At 46.4% G+C, this 20,856-nt stretch overlaps 1 pseudogene; it reads right to left on the bottom strand.

The window, feature by feature from the left end:
- LOC144138983 (uncharacterized) overlaps window positions 1-16,864 on the bottom strand; it is a 48,896-nt pseudogene extending 32,032 nt beyond the window's left edge.
- Between the last annotated feature and the right edge of the window lie 3,992 nt (window positions 16,865-20,856).

Here is a 20,856-nt window from a genome sequence, read left to right as displayed (position 1 = left end):
TGAAAGAAAAACAAATAAGAAGGTTAACGTTTTGAGGGGAATTTTGGAGCTTATACCTTAAGAAGCATAATTTCCGGATGGCGGACGAGCAAATATTTACTATGGATGGATGAAACCGGGTGGATGAAATATGGATGAAACCACAGGGAGCCACGGAGCGATACAAAAATGTCTGTTAAATCATGACGGCACATTGGCCTTTTTTTCGAAATATTTGCATTTCAGTTGTCTGATAGGTTACTCGCGCTTTTTTCAAACTTCTGGAATAGCACCTAAGTGCAATTCTGTGTTCACGCAAAATTTGAGTCCACGTGAACTGGTTCCCGAATATCCAAGTGGCACCATATGCTACTGCAAAGCACTTAGCACAGATGAGGCCGTATTCACTGGCGTTCGTTTCAGCAGGAAGCAGGAGGGCAGTGAGGCTGCTCCAAATGCCCAATAGCGAGTTACCGGGAACCGAAGAGGTTTGCATGCTAACAGTACCAGGGTGGCATCCGGCTAGTGAACTTAAATACAGGCCACGATGTACATGCTGGTAAGTCGGCTGAACAGGACCTTTTGTTCTTTTGTCCAGATCTTTCACGCTAGCGAAGTTCCTCCTTGAAACAATTTTTCTTCCCCGCACGGGGCACCTTGAGTAATCTTGGTGACGGTACTGGCGATACCGCGGACCCCGAGCCCCCCAACATAAGCTGTGTCCTACCGTGGTGATGTGTTTTTAAGGTGAAGGGTAGAAACCTCTAACGGTGGCCGTCGGAGCCGTGGTCAAGCTCCGGCCGATGGGCTCCCTGCCTGTCTACCAGGCAGGGAGCTCCGGGACCTCTTTGACTACCAGGGTAAGGTCAAAGGAGAAAGTACCCCCGTCTCCCTGCTTTTCAATGTATCATTTGGCATTTTCTAAACCCCCCCCCAGACGTGATCGGCCCCCGAAAAGGGGCCGCACCGAAGTTTCTTTTCCTCCTTTGCAATCGATCTCTCCCCCAAAGCCTGATAATTTCTCGCGGTTTCTGATCATGGAATCTGTTGACAAGACAAAGCCCATCACTTCCCAATCTGTGTTTCTAATCTCCAAGTTTCTTGAAAGCCTTATCGGAAAGTCGTATAAGGCTAAGAAACTCACAACGGGAGAAGTTTTGATAGAAGTAGAAAGCAAGCAACAATCCTCTAACCTCCTCAAGCAAACGCACATGGTAGATGTTGACATCAAGATCACGCCCCATCGCAGCCTCAATAGCTGCCAGGGCGTGCTCTCTGATCGGGATCTAATGAATGAGACTGAAGCAGACCTGCTCGAGGGCCTCCGAGAGCAGGGCGTGACAGCAGTGAGGCGAATCACCATACGCCGAAATGATGAAATAATTCCAACCAAGCACATAATCTTGACACTTGACCGCTCTAACCTTCCTGAGTCGGTCAACGCAGGCTTCTTGAGATGTCCAATCCGACCCTACGTGCCGAACCCGCGCCGCTGTTTCAAGTGCCAGCGGTTTGGGCACGGCACAACGTCTTGTCGTGGTAAATTGACGTGCGCAAAATGTGCAGCACATGATCATCAAACTGACAATTGTAAATCCGAGAACTTCACCTGTGCCAACTGCCAGGGACCACACGCTGCCTATTCTAGGAGCTGTGGAAAGTTCAAAGAAGAAAAACAGATCATTGCCTTGAAAGTCAATGAAAACATCACCTTCCCAGAGGCACGGAAGAGGTTCGCCTCCTTCCCTCTGGGCAGGTACGCCGACGCAGCTCGCCGGGGGGCGGAGCGGCGTCTTGTTTCGGCGGGGACCCAGTACCGAGAGTCGGACTTGGTCCCGCCCCCGCCCCCCCCTGGGTTGCCTCTGGTAGCCCAACCCGCCACCACGCCGCTTGCTCAGGCAGCAGCGGTTGTGGTGGCAACCTCTTCTGTCGGTGCCGGTGCCGCTCCCGTCCGTGCCTCCCCATCGTCCAGTGCGTTGGAGTGTGCCATGGACACCACGAGCCCCGCACCGGCTCCCACCGCCACCGCACCGCCCGTGCCACTTCTGGTGCCTCCGACACCACCGGCGGTGGCGGGTCAAACGAAGGGCCCCCGAAGGGGGGCCAAGTCCGGGGGGCCCGGTTCCACGGGCACACCCAGGACATCGGACGACGAGATGGACGTCGTGCCGTTCTTGCCTGCAACGCAGCGCAAGGAGCGGCCTCCGACGTCCAAGCCTACAGATAGGCCGCCCAAAAAGCCGAATCCAAGAGTCACAGCCCCGAAAGACGACACATAAACATACACACTCCAGTAGCTCTCACACTAAATAATGGGAAGAGAAAATATTGTTCAATGGAACTGCAGATGCCTTCTGAATAATCTTGACGACGTGTATGAGATTCTGCATACCGATCAGCCAAGTGTAATGTGTGTTCAGGAAACACATTTGAATTCTAAACAATCAAATTTCTTGAATAGTTACCTGGTATACAGGAAAGACAGGGATGGCTGCACACACTCTTCTGGCGGTGTGGCCATAATCGTCCGGAAATCCTTAGCATGCCACCCTGTCACCTTGAACACTATCCTTGAGGCTGTAGCAATACGCTTAATAATATTTAATAGGTTGATAACGGTATGCTCCATATACATTCCTCCTGATGTTACACTTTTGAGTTCTGACTTCGAGGCGCTGGTTGACCAGCTGCCCGAACCATACATTCTAACAGGCGACCTTAATGCTCACAATTCTCTTTGGGGCTCTTCTCGTACGGATGCCCGAGGTCGCCTGATAGAGAGGTTTCTTACATCCTCTGGAGCATGCCTTTTCAACAATAAACAGCCTACATACCATAACATAGGTCACAACACATACTCATGTCTTGACTTGGCTATTGGCTCCGCAGTTCTCTTTCCTCTTCTCGAGTGGGGTGTGGGCACGGACCCATATGGCAGTGACCATTTCCCCACTTCATTAACGTATATAGGTAAAGGCCCGAGCAGTCCATCTTCCCATAATAGGTTCAATGAAGCACGAGCTAACTGGAACACATTTACAGAGATATCCAAACTACACCACACATCTATAGGACACCTACACGTTGAAGAAGCTACCCAACTGCTCACGGCGCACATCCTCGACGCCGCCGAAAAGTCCATTCCCCACGCCTCTGTTGCCCCGCGCAACCAGCGGAGGCCGTGGTGGAATGAGGACTGTAGGCGGGCGCGAGAGGCCCAGAACAAGGCGTGGGGTATCCTTCGCCGGTACCCCACGTCGAGTAACCTCCTCTTGTTCAAACGGGCCAAGGCGTTAGGAAAACGTGTGCGCCGTGAGGCAAAACGAGAGAGTTGGCGTACATTCATAACATCAATTAACTCCTACACAGACACACGGAAAGTATGGACACGAATACGCAAACTCAAGGGACATCAAACACACAGCCTGCCTCTGGTCAGTACAACAGGGGACACACTCGAAGACCAGGCTGACACACTCGCACAACACTTCCAACACGTTTCTAGTTCAGCAAACTACACAAACACCTTCATGAAACACAAACTCGTGGCCGAAAAGAAACCTTTACATGACAATGACAGGTCAGCCACCTCTTATAACTCCGAGTTCACGCTTCATGAGCTGAGGGGTGCTCTGAGCACGTGTAAACCCTCAGCTCCAGGCCCAGACAACATTACATATACAATGATACAGAACATACACACAGACACTCTTGTAACACTTCTTCACCTTTTCAACAAGATATGGCTTTCGGGGCACATTCCAAAGTCTTGGAGGGATGCCATAGTTGTAGCATTCTTGAAAGAAGGGAAGGACCCTTCTTCTCCCGCTAGCTATCGACCCATTGCCCTGACCAGCTGCCTGTGTAAGCTTCTCGAGAAGATGATAAACCGGAGGCTGGTGTACTTTTTGGAGTATAACGGCCTTCTCGAGAGCTGCCAGGCAGGCTTCAGGGCGGGGCGATCCACGAATGATCAACTTGTGGCACTAGAGTCATATATTAAGGATGCCTTCATTCATAAACAGTTCTGTTTAACTGTGTTTTTCGACCTAGAAAAGGCCTATGACACCGCTTGGCGTTATGGGATCCTTACTGACCTGAAGTCATTCGGTGTTTCTGGTAATATGTTTAACACCCTTGCTAGCTATTTGTCTGAGAGAACCTTTCGCGTCAGAGTTGGCTCTGCACTGTCAAAGGTACACGTGCAAGAAAATGGCGTGCCGCAAGGCGGAGTTCTAAGCTGCACTCTCTTCATAGTAAAAATGAACTCCCTTGGGAAGGCACTGCCGCCTACAATTTCTTACTCCATGTATGTAGATGACGTACAGATATCTTTTAAATCATGTAATATGTCCATCTGCGAACGTCAAGTCCAGCTCGGCGTCAAGAAGATTGCCGGCTGGGCAGACAAGAATGGGTTTAAATTGAATCCTGCAAAAAGCTCCTGCGTTGTGTTCTCCAGGAAGCGCGGGGTCCATCCGGACCCAGACATTACTCTTAATGGCATGTCGCTTCCTGTGAAGAAGGAGCACAAGTTCTTAGGTGTGGTGTTTGATCACAAACTCACATTCATTCCCCACATCAAGGAACTTAAAAATAAATGTCTCAAAACAATGAATATACTTAAGGTTCTCTCCCACCAATCCTATGGTTCCGACAAAGAACTCTTGCTTCGCTTGTATACTGCTTTGGTTGGGTCTCGTTTGGACTATGGCAGTGTGGTGTATGGGTCGGCGACTAAGACAGCCTTGCGAATTCTTGACCCAGTTCTACACCTGGGCCTTCGTCTTTCGTCGGGTGCTTTTCGCACTAGCCCTGCTGAGAGTCTTTATGTTGAGTGTAATAAGTGGAGCCTTGAGAACCAACGAACATACATGGACTTGCTTTATGCTTTTAAAATTTCATCGCGGAATAATCATCCTTTTTATCCTGTCTTTAACGACACATCCACATCTCTGCTCTTTGTAAATCGCCCATCCGTTCCTCTGCCCTTTTCACTTAGAGTGAAAGAGCGAGCCTCGGATCTCAGTGCTTTGTTTTTGGATGTGTACAGGTCATCCCTTTCAAACAGTTTACCGCCTTGGCAAGTTCGTCCTGTGTCGTGCGACCTTTCTTTTATGAAACTTGACAAAAATCGGGTACCGCAGGCTGCAATACTGCAGCACTTTCTGTCTCTGCAGTTTAAATACCCACTTGCAGAATTTTACAGTGACGCGTCTAAAACCTCCACTATGGTCTCCTGCGCTGCTCATGGTCCGAATTTCTGTGCAGCCAGAACCATGAGCGTCCACACGACAATTTTTTCAGCAGAGGCGTATGGGATTTTGCTGATTGTACGGCACATACTTGAAAATCAAATTCCAAAGTCTATCATCTACACAGATTCGTTGAGTGTTGTTCGCGCACTGTCATCGCATACACCCCCCAAAAACCACATAGTTAATCTTGTATTTAACACTATCATGTCTGTGTATGCAAAGAAGCATCAGCTGCTCCTCTGCTGGGTTCCAGAACACGCTGGGATCGCTGGGAATGAGTTGGCAGACGAGAGGGCTGCTGCTGCTGCACTCAGGAACACTGTAGACATAACAACCGTACCCTACACAGACCTCAAGCCACACATAAGACAACACCTGCGGAGAACATGGCAAACACACTGGGACGAACAGACAGACAACAAACTACACGTAATAAAGCCACACTTGGGACGGTACACAGCTGACTCACGCAACAGACACATGGAAGTCGCCTTGAGTAGGCTGCGGATAGGGCACACCCATGCGACGCACTCGTATCTGCTGACGGGATCTTCTAGACCCCAGTGCAGCAGGTGCGGAGATGCCCTATCCGTGGTGCACATACTAATCACATGCAAGGCACTTCACACAACACGACGCAAACACTTCCCACAGCTATACAGACTACACGTCCCACCACACCCAGCGTTTTTCCTCTCTGATGATCCCATGTTTTCTATCAAGTGCGTTTTTAAATATTTAGAAGAAGTTCAATTTTTAGACCTCATTTCATACCACGCGTGATCACTCCCTGGCCCTATACACCAGCCATGCTCATTGTCGTTTTGTGATTTTACTTTTTTTTTGCTAACTGTTCGTAGTGTTTAAGGTTTCACCCCTCATACATGACTATTGTTTTGGCGCTCTTTACCCTAGTTGGCCTTGCGCCATAAACATCCAACCATCATCATTAAACAATTTTTCTTATGCCCTCTTGAACAATCACGACAAAACACGCACTCATCACTACTGTCGGGCTGTTGAGCCTACTGGTGCTCGTCAATGTGCGTGAATCGTCGAAGCCGATGATAAGGCAGAAACTGTTCCTAGCTGGGGCAGTGTTTTTAAGTCGTCTCCTGTTATCGCTGATGGCGGCTAAGGCCATGGTTATAGGTTTTGTTTGATACTTTTAGTTTTACTGGGAAGCATGGGATCATTTCTTTCTGAGACTACGCAGGAAGTTCAGCCGCCGTCCGTCAGTACTTATTCCCGCCGGAACGCATCCCGCGACGCTGCAAGTTGGCCTTAGCTCGGGCATAGCCAATGCTCCCCGGTAGCTCCTGAAAGACCCGGATCTCATCTCACCATCCACCATCTCTGTAGACGCTAGTGCGCCTACAAAATCTACACACAGAGACACTGAGAGTTCATGAAGCGATGCATCCAGAAGAGGGAGTGAGCTAGCTTGAACCATTCACCTCGGTTGCCTTTCCACAACTTGTTAAAATTCTGGCTACTTCATTCACGCTTAACTTCAAGAAAGCAAGCTCACCGCGACATTTCTTTAATGATTGTCTCTTTGTAACTGCCATTACGCCCCCTATATCGCGGTCATGACCGTCTTTCCCAAGCATTTGTTTATGTCACCGCAATGCTGCAAACAGAGATTTAGAGCTTTGTGGCTGCAAAACAACGAAAACAGTGCAATACGTCTTTAATGTAATTACACAGAGCAACCTTGGCTACAATTGGTGAAAGTTTTAACGGAATTGACTACGAACTTTGCATTAATTGGCTTTAAAAATATAGAAAAAGGCGTTATCTAGTTTTAGTGGAGTACATTTTTGAAATTCAACTGTCTTGGCCCCATGCACTAAAATCGGCACAGAGAGTGAATACGAATACAAGCGTAACGCAAAGCAAATTTTAACTATCCAGATTGTTTAAAGAGGAAAAATGCTCCACATTCTGGCAATTTTCAAATAATTTTCCAATCGGGAATTCTGTTGGCACCCCAAAGATGAATGAGTTAAATCTTTTGAGAAAAACCAGAGCCTTCACATAAAAATAACTTAGGCGATAGCTACAGTAGTTCTTTTTTTACTGTGGTAGAATTTCAAATTTTCCGTGAGGCGCTCAACGTGCCAGTGACCCGAGCCGGCTTTGGGAAGTTTTCCTGAGGAGGGTAATATTTTTTGTTCCGCAAAATAACTTCATGTATGTTTTCCTCGTGAACCAGGAGCTATACATAAAGTTGACGTTAAAATTAAATTAATTGACCGTACACGCCTGCACCATCTCTCGCGATAACACACCCGCTGTATGAAGGATCGTCTATCATAAGCAAGAGGCCCAGGTTGCAACCCAAGAAGAAATAAGTGAGACGGCAATTCAGTGAGCTGGGGTTCGAATGTGCGTTTCTTTGTCACTCGGAATTGTGAAAGAAAGCCGATAGGAGCAACCAGGCTAGAGCCCACGTGATGCCTGTGAGGCCAGTTCGCTGTCATGTAACACCTGTACCACAGGCCCTTGGTTAATGTCGCTTCTCAGCAGACGCTATTCTTTACCAGTGAGGCACATATTCTACATGCCATGCCAGTAACCTGCCAGGTGGCGCGTGGTAACGTGGCGTGGGCCTACGACAGTCTCGTTTTCTGGTCGCCAGACCTTCGTAGAGGTCTCCCTAGCTGCGTCCTCTTTTTTACCGCTTTCATGCATGGATAAAGTGGTTTCGAGGGGAAGAATTTATCAGCCAGCGTTATATATTATGCACAACCACGATATTCACTGAAATACAGGAAAAAATACTTTATTTAAGCAGGACGATTCTCATTTAAGAGAGAAAAGAGCGTAGGTACAGAAGAGAGAGCATGAAATTTGATAAAATGGAGAGATTGCCCCGTCGTGGCATCACAAACACCTTTTGTAGCACCGACTTATAAAATGGGATTCAGGAAACTGAAAACATTAAACGGTGCTATTTCAAAGTGCTGTTGACATGTGCTGTCGTCAGCGTGTATACGTTTCCGCCTAGTGAGCGGACAACCATTAGATAAATTTATTTTATTTATTTTATTTTATTGTTTATTTTCTTGTATCACACCCCCCTACAACAATGCCTTTTGGCGAATGTAGGTATGTTAATAAATAAATAAATAAATAATAATGTGCTATGAGGGTTTGCATTTCAATCTCCTTCTAGCCGGGCACAGAACCAAATTTCTCGGTGATAAAAAGATTAGCGGAGATTGCAATACAAACAGAAGAGCCACATGATTCGAAGAAGAAAACTGCGAGGATGGGGCGCGCAGGGACGCCTAATCCAAAAACGTTTCCCCTTTTCGTTTTGTGGGTGGCATCAGTTTTCTCTGGAAGAAGAAAAGAAATCCAGGTTAGTGTAGGGCGAATTCGCAGAAGTTGAGGTGAAAATTTAAAGAAAAAATGTTAGGCCAGTGATTGTCATGTTGTTATAGCACACGTTTGCTCGTTTTTGGTCAAGGCAATTCTCAAACAACATTTCATTGCATCACACTATCAGCAGTCAAACTTTCTACGGATTTGCCACATATGGGCAACCAATTCAGATGGTATCTAAGTCCACAGACTTGTATTACAGCACTAGGCGTCTACTAAAACATAGGATCCTATCGAACGACCGCAGCAACAACCAAAAACCAGACGTTTTCATTGCTGTGGAATCAGGTCGCATGGTGAGTGTGCTAGTATTTTAAGGATACGTATACATGAGTGCTGCGGTGCTTTGTACCCTTGCGGGGACGCTGAACAGCCCAAGTACAGATCGACAGTAAGGTATCATCAACTTGGAGAAAATGAGCCAGATGTGTTTCTGCACTCTTCCAGCGCCCTGTATAGACTGTAATTCAGCCTGGATAAACAAAAAATAGGCTAAAATTTCAAATGGCTTTCTGCGCAGGACTCGTGTATCACACTAGCGGCGATTGTTCCTATCCTGAGAGAACAAAGTATACTTGAATCAGGGCAGGGTAGGCCACAAAGTACGTCCTGGCTATTGACACTGTGAAGCGAAACAATTGGTTCAGTAGATGGAAAAACCATTGTTTGTCTTGAAACCGGCCGCCGTTTACGTTCACAGAAACTGAAGACAGAATAAAAACACTAGCGCCCGCGGTGAGAGAATGTCCTCTTGAAGGCAAGCTACGGTAGTTACGAATACCTCTTGGGTTCTGATCGTTAGTGTTGGCCGCCGCCGTAGGCGCTACCGCAAAGACGCAGAGATGAATGGGGCGGGCAGGCGGACGTGAAAAAAACCATCGCTGATGGGCTCCGCAAAAGGGGCAACCTTCAAGCACCAGCGGGAAGCGCCATCTGCTGAAGACAAAAGCGTCATCTATGCCCACTTGTTGAAAGACTCGAAATCGCCCTTTATGTAGGCGGAGACCACAAATGGCGGCAACTCTGACGCCATTATGTGTACCGAACGAGCTCGAGGCAGACACAAGCAGGTCGTCTGAGTGAAAGGCTTTAAGAGAAGAATTTCACCCAAACGGAGCCTCCATAGCAGCTTCCACCACCTCCGTATTCTCCCCAAACCTGTCTCTGCTTACGGCTTCACACGGGCCCCACCGAATTTCGACGGGGAACACATTTTTCTGTTATCCTGTTTTCCCCCTTACGCTCACTTGAGAAGTTTTTCACTGGGAACCTTACTATCATACCCCAAGGTGTGGTAATTTGCCCATGCCTCTCAAACCAACCACTGGGTTAAGACAGAGGAAATAATAATCGTTTACAGCATTGTTTTGATATAGAATTCACAAAAAACTCAAGCCTTCTGGAAAAGTATGTTTACTTCCTTTTCCCGCTTTTTTAAGCCACTGGGAGGGTGTATTGGAAGCACAGAAGGAACGTATTATTCCGGGTTATTTTGGCGGAGGCAGTTATAATGTTGCCATTTCTCCTCACTGTGCGCAGCATTGCATCTCAAACAGGTGATCAGACTGCGGTTGAGCGGCCCACGCTTACGCACACGAAATCGCGGCATATTCTGAAAATGCAAATCACACTTTCCCGTTTTCGCCACATCCGGAAACATAAAAGATGACACTACAACTTGTCTGAGTACCCATACATCAAGGGCTGGTTTGCGCATTTGCCATGAAGTTACAAAAATGTTGATAAGAGACACGGCCTACTCAAGTGCACACAAAAGAGAAAAAGTTGCGATTATTGGGCTCCTTATAGACCATTTATACCGGGGCGGCCCGGGCGAGGCAACCTTTGATGACGTTGATCATTCGCATTTGCAGCCTTTTAGAGCGAATTTTTCTATCCACAGTCCCCCGTGCGTTTTCTAGTGTCTCGGTCAGTGGGGACTTAGCACACCTGCAGAGACGACTGCATCACGAAAACTCGATAATAAGTCTTGATTAAGCGCTCTTTTAACCGGCGTCCGTTGCCTAGTTTTGTGGTCACTTGGTTCGCGCAACGTGAAGCTGTGAAGCCGCATTTTCTTCTAATTAGAAGAGCACACTTATAGCAGCAAAGCCTAAGAGCTGTAACGTCATGTCACAGGACAGAATTCTGTGTGTAATAATGGTAATGTGAAGTTGGTTTTGGGAGGCGTCCTCTCAAATGTACGCTAAGATATCTAAATGTGATCGCTTAGGTTTAGAAAAATACTTTAAAATAAAACAACTCTGCATATGCGTGTCTTCTTGACCGCTTTTTGAGGTTTCGACTTGCGATAAAAAGCTGCAGCGCTTCGAGTTAATGGTCTGCGTGCTGTTATAGATGGTTCAGGCAGCCTTATATACCTGTTACTCATTATCAGCCGTTGCCCGTGCGGTGCGTGGAAACTTTCGGCTATATGAACATACATGATGAGACTGCCTTAAGCCACATGCAGTAGACCAAAAAGGAATTCCGAACTTTTGCATTCTGTGAAGAGGGAAGTATGAAAAAGGCATTGGTATGCAAAACATAAATACATCGCTCAAACACAACCACAATTTGTTTTCGTTCACGCGTAATCGCCCAAATTCAAACTCAAAAAGCTGGTTTGTACTCAAAATCACTCGAACGTACTCATCCTTAACCCATGTGCAATAGTACGGCCCTCTAGCTCAATCTCCAATGTCATCACGAGGGCTCGGGTAATTCGCACTAACTCATCTCAACCCAACTCAAATCACATAAAAGGCTTGTAAAAAGCTAGACCTGCTCAAGCGTCACCTTTACCGAGCTAATGCAGAGACACGGCTTCACCCGTGTACTCTTCTTAACCGTTCTTTACTAGAATATGCGAAAATAGCCTGGCGTCAAAAAACAGATTCGTCAGCCCTCAGAACCAAGCGAGTTGATAGGAGAAAGTCTAAGCCGGTGCTCGCCTGCTAGTACCAACCTCGCATATATAATGAATTATCATGAGCTAGCCTTGCCTTCTCAAATTATTATTGAACCTTCATGCGGATCGGTCCTTCACATGAATGTGCGCTCAGCATGCTCCAAGGAAGATGATATAGCCCTTTTCTTGAACGAGTTTTCCTTTAAAATTGATGCTGTAATGTTTTCAGAAACATGGTACTCAGATGACTGTAAAAAGGTTAAGCTTGTTGGTTACAACACTTTTTTCGTCAACCGCTCAAACAGAAGAGGCGGTGGTGTTGGTATTCTAGCTTTGAGGGAACTGAACTATGAATTGGTCCACCAATTTACTAAGATTACTGAAGACTATGAAACACTAACACTGCGAAATAAAAATCAGGCAATTTCTGTTCTTTATCGCCCCCAACTGGTAATATTACTCGTTTTCTAGAATATTATGAAAGCCTATTAGATTTTGCTCACAAAAACCACATTGAACTCATAGGTGGTGGCGATTTTATTATTGACGTGTTAGAAGAAACCCCCTACAGTCGGGATTTTGGTACTGTTTTACTTTCGTCTGGTTTTAAGAATGTTATTTCCACCCCTACCCGCATTACACGCTCAACTTCATCCGCACTTGATCTTATCGTAACGAACATCGATAAACCTGTTCACAGCGCCGGAACCATTGCCTGCGATATCAGTGATCATTGTGCAGTCTTTCTAACATACCGTAACGGGAAAAGCGATACTGTTCGAGCAAGGGAAGAGATAACCATGCAGTGCATTACAAAAAATAAGCTAGAATCCTTCAAAAATGAAATCTTGTTTCAAGACTGGACGCCCGTCATAGCGGAATTTAACCCAAATGATGCTTACAATACATTTTTTAGTATCGTTGCGTCAATTTACAACAAGCATTTTTCTTTTAACACGTTAAAGTCTTCACGGAAAGCTAGGAAACCATGGATTACTCGAGATCACCTAAAAATTATAAAAGAAAAAAATCACCTGTATCAGTCCTTTCTTCGTGCAAGATCAGAAAAGGCGCTAAAACAATTCAAAAGCGTCAGGAATCACGTAAATGCTGAACTTAGACGCACAAAGAACACCTACTATGAACAGCTGTTCTCGAATGCGACTGAACAGAGGCCACACGCCGTATGGAAAATTATAAACAGTGTACTTGGTCGAGGAGATAAAAACAAATGTGATCCCTCTACCATAGTGGTTAATGGAAAGGAAATGAAAGGCAGTGCGCTGGTCGATCATATGACCACTATTTCGTGAATGTTGCTTCCGCCCATGACAATAATCCCCAAGAAGTAATATTAGGCCGCCCTAATTCCGAGTGCATATTTCTACAGCGCACCTATGAAAACGAAATATATAGCGCGTTTATGTGTCTCAGAAATAGTAAAGCTCTAGACACTGATAACGTGCAAGTTACACCTGTTAAATACGTTTTGTCAGTAATTACCCCAATACTGGTACATATTTTTAACCAGGTATTGTTGTCGGGCATTTTTCCCGACAAAATGAAAAAAGCCAGGGTTTCCTTAATCTATAAAGGTGGCGATAGGAACTTACCAAATTACCGCCCTATCTCAGTCCTTCCAGTTTTCTCCAAAGGGCTTGAAAAAGTAATTTTTACTCGGATATCAAACTTTTTTGAGAAACATAGCATTATTACTGACGCACAATTTGGCTTTCGGAAAGGCAAATCAACAGAAACAGCACTTACAGCATTAAAGAAGATATCTTGCAAAATTTTGAAGACAATAAATACTGCGTTGCCATCTTTGTGGACTTTAGTAAGGCATTCGACTGCCTCGACCATGCCATTTTAACCAAAAAACTTGAAATTTACGGCATACGAGGAAAGTGATGTGCTTAAATCCTATATGAGTGCCAGAACTCAGTGTGTGCAAATTAATAAACACAAGTCGTCCCACTTGGAGATACGCCGAGGTGTTCCTCAAGGCAGTGTACTTGGACCACTTTTATTTAACACTTACGTAAATGACATAGTAGACATTGATAGTGAGGCTAAATTTTTTATATACGCTGATGATAGCACACTCCTGTTATCTGGTCCTAACGTTAACAATTTGATTCAATGCTGCAACAATGTTCTAAAAAAGCTATCTAACTGGTCCAAAATGAACCGCATCGGTATTAATTCTACGAAAACTAAAGCAATTATATTTCGCGCAAAAAACAAACCTTGTTCGGTTGAACAGAACCTTTACATAGACGATAAAAAAATAGACTTTGTTGACAGCCATAAAATCCTCGGTGTGCACTTCTCCTCCGGTCTCACGTGGGATACTCATGTAAACTACCTGTGCAAAAAGGTTTCTGTTACAACTGGAATAATGTCGCGTTGTCGTAATTTGTTCCCAACTAAAGTAAAACTTCAAATTTACTATGCCTTATTTCAATCATACCTAAATTATTGTACACTGATATGGGGAACCACATCTAAAAACAACTTAGGTAGACTTTTTATTATTCAGAAAAAAGTGATTCGCCTTATAGCAAATATTGAGCCCTTGACCACTACTAAAGGCTTATTTTAACATTTTAATATTGTTCCTGTAAATAGTACGTACCGATTTCGTCTACTTCAAATGTTCTGCTTCTCCACAGCCTACACTGCAAACTACTTATCATCTGCAGCCAAACTACAACGACGGACTGCTAATATAAACACACGAAATACAGACACTTGGGCCATCCCTCACTTTCGTACATTCTATAAATACCAGACACTGAAATATAACCTACCTATTGCACTGAATGAATTCTCTCACAATGCTTGTTGCAAAAGTCGGAAATAATTGCGCTCATTTTTTGCGCAAAATTGACGTGATCGCTTGTTTTCGTTTTTTTGAAACCTTGAAAATTTTGCTTGTTCGCACGTTTGAGAGTGAATTTAGGAGTTGTTCTTGTTTCATACTTGTTTTATACATGTTTTCTTTGGCAAAGCAACACCCAGTAATGCGGATGTATTTTTGGTTATATCTATATACTAAGCCATTTGTCGAATTCGTTGGGAAATGTCTGTACCTCCAATTGTACTTGTATGTACATTTTATGTATCTATTTTATATTTTATTTTACCTGTATATTTTATGTATATATTACCTGTATGTATATTGTATGCACCTGTAGACATTTATAGGAACTGTATAGAAATTTGTGTGTGTGTGTGTGTGTAGGTGTGTGTGTGTCTGTGTGTGTGTGTCAAGTGCACAGTTCTTAGTTGTATCTACTTGCCTTAAAGTGGCCTCCTGGGCCCTGTCAAGCTCGACGCGTAGCTTTTAGCCCAGGAGACCATCCAGTTCTGTATAGGTTCTGGAAAATAAAATTGTATTGTATTGTATTGTATTGTATTGTTGGACGGCATGTGGGCAACGCGAAGGTCATACGTTGAAAAGATACGGCTTAAAGCTTCGCTCACCCCAGGAACGTAAGGGATGCAGGCGCGTCTTCGATATGACTTGCCCTGGGATGGCCTGGGATTGAGAACACGGTCTTCGGCATTCTTAATGAATTTCTCCGGGTACCCGTTCGTCAGTAATTTTTGATGTATGGTTTCAAGTTATTTCCTCCTTTCGTCGTCACTTGAGCAAATACGTGTTGCCCGCGTCACAAGAGAAAAAACGACGGATTGCTTGTGACAGGCTGGGTGGCAGGAATTAAAATCCAGGTAATGCCCGGTATGCGTCGCCTTCCTGTGCACAGCCAACGAAAGACTAGTTCCGGTACGCCTCAGCTGGACATCGAGGAAAGGAAGGCTGCTGTCACACTCATATTCTGCAGTGAACTGTATGTAGGCTTCTATCGAGTTAAGAAGAAGCAGGAGCCGTGGGGCATCGTTCCTTCTGATGATGCAGAAGCAGTCGTCCACGTAGCGGATGAATATCTTGGGCTTTGTATCAAAACCAGCGAGGGACTTCTGTTCAATGACTTCCATGACCAAATTTGCCGTAGTAACGGATATGGAAGCTCCCATGGCAGTTCCGTGGATCTGCTGGTAAACCTGCTCGCGTTAGGTGAAGTATGTGTTGCGTAAACAAAATTCCAGCAACTCACACACGTGTTCAACCTCCAAAGGTGTGCGTTCCGCGAGCGTTTCGTCCGCCAGCAGGACCTCCTTGCATGTCGCTACGGCCAAGTCGACAGGAACCGAAGTGAAGAGCGACTTGACGTCGAAGGACACCAATACGTCGTCTTCATCCAGGGAAATGTCACGGACTTTCTCCACGAAAGCTGAAGAATTGGCAATGTGAGTTGCTGTCTTTCCGGCGAGCGGGGCCAACACTTGGTGTAGGTAACCCGAAAGTCGGTGCAGCGGCGACCTTGTGAAGTCGACGATGGGCCGTAGCGGAACGCCTGGCTGATGTACCTTCGGTAAACCGTAAATTGCAGGTGCAAACCTATTGGTACACAGGAGGCGATAGTAAAGGTGCTTCTGCTGCGGCGGTACGAACTGAAAAATCTTTGAGAGCAGCTTCTGCAGTTTCGCTTGAAGGCTTGTCGTGGGATCTTTCTTCATTGCTGCGTAAGTATCCCCGTCCGAGAGCAAATCCACCATCTTCTGGTCGTACTCACTTCTGTTGAGTATTACAACGACGTTTCCCTTGTCCGCAGGAAGTATGGCAATGGAGGCATTATTCCGGAGGCCCTTGATGGCTTCTTTCTCAGACGGTGAGGACCTGGATTGAGGGCCGCGCGTCCTCCACTTCGATAAAACACCGATTGCGCGGGTGCGAGCCTCGTCTCTTACTTCGGGAGGAAGCTGTATGATGGCTCGCTCCACGGCACAAACCACTCTCGTCGGTTTCGGGGAGTCGCCTGAATTGAAGTTTAATCCTTTGCGTAGAATGGCAACTTCAGATGCAGTAGTTTTCTACGAAGACAAGTTGAGAACGGCGGCTTTAGTTTTGGGTGGGGTCCTGCGGCCTTAGTGCGTCCAGTTTCCTTTCCTGCGACTTTCTGCAGTTCCGTTCCTTTAGCGTTGCCATGAAGTTGGCGTGAAGCTGCACGTCCGGGAAGTCCTCAACAATGATGTGTTCCAGTTGGCGCCTTGCGAAGAACGTTCTTGTTTCCAAATTCTTGATTGTCTGCCGGCATTCTTGGACGCGTGCCGACACTAACTTTTTCTCGGCTTGTCGAATTATCTTGTGGCCCCACGCTGACGCTACCGGTGCCTTCAAGCCTAGACTTTTCGGCACAAGGCCTTCCACTTTGCACGTTTTGTTGAAGGACAGATGGCACTTGAAGGCAGCCATTCTTGACGTAAGAGACACGAACTGGCGAATCTTCGTAACGGCGTCTTACCCGTAGTTAGTTCTGTATGATATGTAGTCAAGAGTTCGACGAAAGTTCGTCCGGTCAGGTATCATGATGAGAAAGAAATGCGGTCACTGACCAAGTCAAGGTGAAAAACACAGAGACGTTTCGGAACCCGTACGGGTTCCTTGATCACACTAAGCAAGATTTTTAAGTTCGTACCGCCGCAGCAGAAGCACCTTTACTATCGCCTCCTGTGTACCAATGGGTCTGCACCTGCAATTTACGGTTTACCGAAGGTACGCAAGTCAGGCGTTCCGCTACGGCCCATCGTCGACTTCACAAGGTCGCCGCTGCACCGACTTTCGGGTTACCTACACCAAGTGTTGGCCCCGCTCGCCGGAAAGACAGCAACTCACATTGCCAATTCTTCAGCTTTCGTGGAGAAAGTCCGTGACATTTCCCTGGATGAAGACGACGTATTGGTGTCCTTCGACGTCAAGTCGCTCTTCACTTCGGTTCCGGTCGACTTGGCCGTAGCGCCATGCAAGGAGGTCCTGCTGGCGGACGAAACGCTCGCGGAACGCACACCTTTGGAGGTTGAACACGTGTGTGAGTTGCTGGAATTTTGTTTAAGCAACACATACTTCACCTACCGCGAGCAGGTTTACCAGCAGATCCACGGAACTGCCATGGGAGCTTCCATATCCGTTACTACGGCAAATTTGGTCATGGAAGTCATTGAACAGAAGGCCCTCGATGGTTTTGAACCCAAGCCCAAGATATTCGTCCGCTACGTGGACGACTGCTTCTGCATCATCAGTAGGAACGATGCCCCACGGCTCCTTCTTCTTCTTAACTCGATAGAAGCCTACATACAGTTCACTGCAGAATATGAGTGTGACAGCAGCCTTCCTTTCCTCGATGTCCAGCTGAGGCGCACCGGAACTAGTCTTTCGTTTGCTGTGCACAGCAGGCGACGCATACCGGACATTACCTGGATTTTAATTCGTGCCACCCAGCCTGTCACAAGCAATCCGTCGTTTCTTCTCTTGTGACGCGGGCAACACGTATTTGCTCAAGTGACGACGAAAGGTGGAAAGAACTTGAAACCATACATCAAGAATTACTGACGAACGGGTACCCGGAGAAATTTATTAAGAATGCCGAAGACCGTGTTCTCAATCCCAGGCCATCCCAGGGCAAGTCATATCGAAGACGCGCCGGCATCCCTTACGTTCCTGGGGTGAGCGAAGCTTTAAGCCGTATCTTTTCAACGTATGACCTTCGCGTTGCCCACATGTCGTCCAACAAGCTGAGTAATCAGCTCTGAACGTGAAAGATCGCTTGGACAGCAAGAGATACCCCGGTGTTGTCTACAAGATACCATGCGCAGACTGTAGCTGCAGTTACATCTGCGAAACTGGCAGCTTCAGAAGGAGATTAAAGAAACACCAAAGGGACGTGGGCAGCAACAAGAATGCATCGAATGCCCTGGCCGAGCATGCCGATGATCACGGTCATTCCATCGACTGGGATAACGCCGCTATAATAGCAAAGGAAAAGAACCCAGCCACGAGATTACTTTCGGACTCCGTGTTCATTCAAAAGACCAAGGACACTATCAATAGGACAGATGGCAATCTGCCGGCAAGCTACACCCGTTCATTACGTCACATTTTAGAATAAGAAGCGACTTACGGCTCTTGCCTGCTTAGTGTGATCAAGGAACCCGTACGGGTTCCGAAACGTTTCTGTGTTTTTCACCTCGACTTGGTCAGTGACCGCATTTCGTTCTCATCATGATACCTGACCAGACGAACTTTCGTCGAACTCTTGACTAGCAATCATTCATGTAGTGCAGCATTCGCCTCTTCGATTTGTGAGTGCAGCCCGTGGCGCCTGCACTTTTCTCTTCGATTTACCGCTGGCGCAGGGAGTGCAGGATGAGTTCACGGCTTTCCCTGCACCTCCGAGGGAGGAGGTGCAGAAGCAGACGACAAAGTGCAGGACCGGTTCTGCAGTGGCGGCGCCTGCGCTGAACTGGTTGAAATCATTCCGAAGTCATGCAGAAAGTGGAGGCCAAATCGAAGAGACCTATAATTTATTCACCTCCTTGAGAACCACAGTGGGGTACTTAACAGCACAAATAAACATAACGGCACAAAAGGATGTGCAGTAAATGAGAAAATTTATGCTATACTAAAATCACCAAGAAAACATACAAAGAAGCAGGTGGGACGTCATGGGGACAATTAGGGATTAACGACTGAGATAAGGTAGCAATAATTATTTAAATGTAGGATAGTCAGCGTCACAGAAAACGAAATCTGGCAGCTCTTATTCTTCAATGGCAGGAGGTAAGGACTGTTAAATGCGTTAGTTGAGCATGCAATTGTTGGATGCCCATGGAATGGAACAGATGGCGTGAATAACGGGATGGTGTAAGGAGGACGGAAGTGCGCAGGTCATGGAAGTGAGAGAACAATTGGTTGAAAAGGCATATGTGTCTGATTGCACGTCTAGTGCGAGATTTTTAAACTTCACTTTATTTAGACTTGTAAGATATTGCGCACAGTTAATTTAGAGCAGCGCATTTCAGAAGTTTCCCGCAAAGAGAGCTATTCAATAATAAGGTGCCAGTATGCCAATTCTCAGATTTCTCTGGGGAAGACTAAATAAAACCGTATGTTTCTCAAGATTTTGCAAAAGCCTATCTGGCCGCAAAGTCAATCCAAATTGCTCATGCCTTTCTTGTCTGGGCTTAGGCCGGGTTTGATTATGTTGGGTGAATTTCATGCTTAAAGGAGGTGGAACGCCCATTTAGCACTTGTACGGCGAACGATGCAAAAACGGAAATCCCTGGATGTAAGCCCTTCCACATCGCCTGTACCGCTTAAGCGTTAGTTTTTGCTAATCAGTATAAAATAGTGAAACCACGTGTTACCTCCGTGCTACTATAATCTTTAAGATATATTTTGTGTCCAGGGGTAATCTGTTTACAAAAACAAACACCATAGTACAAAAAACAAAACGTCATCACTCTGACGTTTTAAAAAAATGCCCTGCTGATTACCACAATCTCTAATGCGAAGTTTGTGCCCTGCGTCAACTGCAGTCTTCGCGATCACGGCGCATATCTGCTGCGTCTCAGGAACTGACCGCGTGAACAGCGCGCCTACCGCAGCGCGCGCAACTGAGCTGGTGCCTCGTAGCGCGTCGCCTCCGCCGGCGACCATGTTGCTTAAACCGTGTTTGAATCTCCCGTGGAAATGTCACGTGGTTCAGATGGGCCACGTAAGGAGCAGTAGCGGCTGCCGAAAGTGTGAGGGGGAGGCAAGCAGATAGATGGCGCCATAGTAGCGCGTGCCGCCTTCCCCCTGACAATTTCGCCAGCCGCTTCGACGACCGTCTCGTGCCGGCTCAGCATACTGCCTTCTCCCGCACACTTTACCCACACTATCCTGCGCCGTGTTCTTACTGCTATTGAAAGCTCCATTTACTCGATGTGTTCGCTCGGTCGGTTACAACGCCGAGGCTGGCGCCATCGCAGCCGCAAAACCGCACTAGCGGCCGCCAGAGTGCTTGCGCACCAAAAGCGGAGACTATCAACAGAAAGCCCAGTATGTCTTCTCCGCCCATTCAGATCACTGACACGGATGTAATTAACGACACATTTCGATATATCACGGGTATTTATGAAGACATCCTCTTAACCGCTCTATTTAGCTTGGCATAAGGCGTGTGTCTAACCTCTTAGATCGTAGTCTACCCTCACCGTTATTGCCCAGTCTTCACCGATCAGTTCTGGTAATCACGTTCAGACCTGTAGGTAGCTCAGCCCAGATAAATGCCGTAATCGAACGCAAACGAGCGGTGGGCTATATTTTGTGCCCAACTACAGGAACAACTTCGAGACTAAAAATGCATCAGGGAAAAAAATATGAATAAAATATAACCCTTTTAAGCGTTTCCTTTTGCTCGTCAGCGG

This window comes from Haemaphysalis longicornis, unplaced genomic scaffold (assembly GCF_048455015.1).
Source record: "Haemaphysalis longicornis isolate Haplotype H1 unplaced genomic scaffold, Haemaphysalis longicornis Haplotype H1 scaffold_5, whole genome shotgun sequence".
NCBI lineage: Eukaryota > Metazoa > Arthropoda > Arachnida > Ixodida > Ixodidae > Haemaphysalis > Haemaphysalis longicornis.
The sequence above is the reverse complement of the archived record's forward strand: the minus strand, read 5'-3'. Positions and strand labels throughout refer to the sequence as shown.